The following is a 4,760-nucleotide window of genomic DNA, read 5'->3' as shown; positions in this document are numbered from 1 at the left end:
TTGGCACGGGTTGGTTGCCTAGAACTAGATGTCTCACCCTTATACATAAAAGCATGATTAGGGCCAGAGTGAGACTTCCTAGAATGAATTTTCCTAATTTTGTCCTCGGGATAACCGGCAGGGTATAAAATGTAACCCTCGTTATCCTGAGGCATGGGAGCTTTGCCTTTAACAAAGTTGGACAATCTCTTAGGAGGGACACAAATTTTGACATTGTTTCCCCTTTGGAAGCCAATGCCATCCTTAATGCCCGGGCGTCTCCCATTATAAAGCATGCTACGAGCAAATTTAAATTTCTCATTTTCTAAGTTGTGCTCGGCAATTGTAGCATCTAATTTTGCTATATGATCATTTTGTTGTTTAATTAAAGCCATATGATCATGAATAGCATTAACATCAATATCTCTACATCTAGTGCAAATAGAAACATGCTCAACATTAGATGCAGAGGGTTTGCAAGATTTAAGTTCTACAACCTTAGCATGCAACATTTCATTCTTAGTTCTAAGGTCGGAAATGGTAGCATTGCAAACATCAAAATCTTTAGCCTTAGCAATCAAATTTTCATTCTCTAATCTAAGGCTAGCAAGAGAAATGTTTAATTCTTCAATCCTAGCAAGTAAATTATCATTATTATCTCTAGGATTGGGAATTGAAACATTACAAATATGAGAATCAACCTTAGCATTTAAACTAGCATTTTCATTTCTAAGGTTGTCAATTATCTCACGGCAAGTGCTTAGCTCACTAGATAATTTTTCACATTTTTCAATTTGTAAAGCGTAAGCATTTTTAACCTTAACATGTTTCTTGTTTTCCTTAATAAGGAGGTCCTCTTGTGAATCCAAAAGGTCATCCTTTTCATGAATAGCACTAACCAATTCATTCAATTTTTCCTTTTGAGCTATGTTAAGGTTGGCAAAAAGGGAACGCAAATTATCTTCCTCATCACTAGCATTGTCATCACTAGAGGATTCATATTTAGTGGAGGATTTAGATTTAACCTTCTTTTTGCCGTCCTTTGCCATGAGGCACTTGTGGCCGACGTTGGGGAAGAGAAGCCCCTTGGTGACGGCGATGTTGGCGGCGTCCTCGTCGTCGGAGGAGTCGCTTGAGCTCTCGTCGGAGTCCCACTCGCGACAAACATGGGCATCGCCGCCCTTCTTCTTGTAATACCTCTTCTTCTCCTTTCTTCTCCCCTTCTTGTCGTCGCCTCGGTCACTGTCACTAGATATAGGACATTTAGCAATAAAATGACCGGGCTTACCACACTTGTAGCAAACCTTCTTGGAGCGGGACTTGTAATCCTTCCCCCTCCTTTGCTTGAGGATTTGGCGGAAGCTCTTGATGACGAGCGCCATTTCCTCATTGTCGAGCTTGGAGGCGTCTATGGGTTGTCGACTTGGTGTAGACTCCTCCTTCTTCTCCTCCGTTGCCTTGAATGCAACGGGTTGAGCTTCGGATGTGGTGGCATCATCAAGCTCGTTGATCTTCCTCGAGCCTTCGATCATGCACTCAAAACTTACAAAATTCCCGATAACTTCCTCGGGGGTCATTTTAGTATATCTAGGATTACCACGAATTAATTGAACTTGAGTAGGGTTAAGGAAAATAAGTGATCTTAGAATAACCTTAACCACCTCGTGGTCATCCCACTTTACGCTCCCGAGGTTGCGCGCTTGGTTCACCAAGGTCTTGAGCCGATTGTACATGTGTTGTGGCTCCTCCCCTTTGCGAAGCCGGAATCGACCGAGCTCTCCCTCAATCGTTTCCCGCTTGGTGATCTTGGTGAGCTCATCACCTTCATGCGCGGTCTTGAGTAAATCCCAAATCTCCTTTGCGTTCTTCAACCCTTGAACTTTGTTATACTCCTCTCTACTTAAAGAGGCTAGGAGTATTGTTGTTGCTTGAGAGTTGAAGTGCTCGATTTGGGCCACCTCATCCTCATCATAGTTCTCATCCCCTACTGACGGTACCTGTGCACCAAACTCAACAACATCCCATATACTTTTGTGGAGCGAGGTTAGATGAAATCGCATTAAATCGCTCCACCTAGCGTAATCTTCACCATCAAAAGTTGGTGGTTTGCCTAATGGGACGGAAAGTAAAGGTGTATGTTTGGAAATGCGAGGGTAGTGTAGGGGGATCTTACTATACTTCTTGCGCTCTTGGCGCTTAGAAGTGACGGAGGGCGCATCGGAGTCGGAGGTCGATGTTGATGAAGTGTCGGTCTCGTAGTAGACCACCTTCCTCATCCTTTTGTGCTTGTCTCCTCTCCGATGCGGCTTGTGAGCTAGAGCTCTTGTAGTAGTTGGGAAGTGGAAAACTTGGATGCAATGAATGGTGGGGTGGTTGGGGTATTTATAGCCCCAACCACCAAATGTGGCCGTTGGGAGGCTGTCTGCTCGATGGCGCACCGGACAGTCCGGTGCCCCTGCCACGTCATCACTGCCGTTGGATTCTGACCGTTGGAGCTTCTGACTTGTGGGCCCGCCTGGGTGTCCGGTGCACACCGGACAGGTACTGTTTGCTGTCCGGTGTGCCAGCATGGGCGTTTCTGACCCCTGCGCGCGCAGAGCGCGCATTAAATGCGCGGCAGAGAGCCGTTGGCGCGGAGAAGACCGTTGCTTCGGAGGCGCACCGGACAGTCCGGTGCACACCGGACAGTCCGGTGAATTTTAGCGGACGAGCCGTTGGCGTTTCCCGAAGCTGGCGAGTTCTCGAGGCCGATCTCTCTTGGCGCACCGGACACTGTCCGGTGTACACCGGACAGTCCGGTGAATTATAGCCGAGTCGCCTTTGGGAATTCCCGAAGGTGGAGAGTTTAAGGCTGAGTCCCCCTGGTGCACCGGACATGTCCGGTGGCACACCGGACAGTCCGGTGGCACACCGGACAGTCCGGTGCGCCAGACCAGGGGTGCCTTCGGTTGCCCCTTTGCTCCTTTGTTGAATCCAAAACTTGGTCTTTTTATTGGCTGAGTGTGAACCTTTTATACCTGTATAATCTATACACTTGGGCAAACTAGTTAGTCCAAAGATTTGTGTTGGCCAATTCAACCACCAAAATTAAATAGGGACTAGGTGTAAGCCTAATTCCCTTTCAAGAACGATATATTTTCACATGCGAATTTTGTTATCAATTGTCTGTGTTATTTTTAGTTTCGGATCCTTAAGAAAAACCGCAACTAGAAATCGATTTCTACGTGCGGTTCCTTAGAAAACCGATACCATAATTTCTATTGGCGGTTTTCTGAATGAACCGCATGTAGAAATCAATTTTTAGTGGCGGTTTTCTTAAGGAACCGCCACTAGAAATCATTTTTATCTTTAATTTTTCGAGTTTTTCAAACGACCTCGTATGATAAAACCACCAAAATAAAAGTTATAGATCTCTAAAAGTTATGAAACTTTGTAGTTGGCAAATTTTTTATTTGAACTCATTTTGATTCTCCAAAATTGCATCTAAACTTGTCAAATTTAAAATTCAAATTTTACAAACGATCTCGGATGAAAAAAGTGTCAAAATTAAAGATGTAGAACTTCAAAAGTTATTCAACTTTGTATTTGATAGTTTTTTTTTATTTGAATTTGTTTACGGTCTCAAACAAACAATTTACACTCAATTGGTTGTAGTATATGGACAACAAAACTACAAACTAAATATAAAGCATGTCATAGACGGAGTGACAGTGGGGGTATGCGCGAGAATGAGGTTAGGGGATTCGATTCTTAACAAACGCGTAGCGCATGAATTTTGTGCAAAAAATACCGTAACTTTGCGACTTAAGACGGGTGGGGTCGATTCCTAACAAGCGCGTAGCGCGCGAAAAATGTCGTAACTTTGCGACTTCGACTGAGACCTCTCCTAAATATTTTTTTGCTATTTTTAAAATCCGTTTAACACTGGCGGTTTTCTTAACTCAACCGTCAGTGTAAATCGATTTTCACTGGTGGTCCTCAGTTAACCTACTAACCCCGAGCAACGACGGTTATAAGTGAAATGCCAGTAAAAATTGGTTCACAATCACCGCTATAGAGCTTTTGTATATGAGTGAATCTAAGGCTACGGGCCCGTAAAAATCAGATACATAATTAAAACTATATTACACCATAGCATTTAGTATAGTTAAGAAATTTATCTAGTTTAATTAAATAAAATATAAGCTAAATCTATATTAAAGCTAACATATAATTTCGGGTACAGATAAATTCTTCTCATAGGAAACATGCGTGCACGATGCACGTCAGCACGTGTATGACCAAGTAGCCAACCTCAGGTACAGTTTACTCTGTGATTCATGTCAAATCGGCAAGGTATAAAGGTAAAAGTTTTATTCGGTGCAGACATGGACATGCATATCTCTACTACTCTATATGTTGGTAGTGTAGGTGTGCACAGGCACGCTGTTCTGCCCGCCGCGATTTCTTCACGCGCAATCTGTCGCGCCCCTGCGCCAAATCCGCGCGCAATCCGCCGCCTGCCATCCGCGTGCGCAATCCGCCGCGCCCCTGCGCCAAATCCGCGCGCAATCCGCCGCCTGCCATCCGCGCGCGCAATCCACCGCGCCCCTGCGCTAAATCCGCCGCCACGCCCCTGCTCGCCGATGGAAGGTCTCCACGCGCAATCCATCGACCCTGCGCCAAATCCGCCGCCACGCCCCAGCTCGCCGATGGAAGGTCTCCACGCGCCAGCGCGCAATCCTTTCCATCCGCGCCCCTGCGCCAAATCCGCCGCCACGCCTCTGCTCGCCGATGGAAGG

This window comes from Zea mays, chromosome 7 (genome assembly GCF_902167145.1).
Source record: "Zea mays cultivar B73 chromosome 7, Zm-B73-REFERENCE-NAM-5.0, whole genome shotgun sequence".
Lineage (NCBI taxonomy): Eukaryota > Viridiplantae > Streptophyta > Magnoliopsida > Poales > Poaceae > Zea > Zea mays.
The sequence above is the reverse complement of the archived record's forward strand: the minus strand, read 5'-3'. Positions refer to the sequence as shown.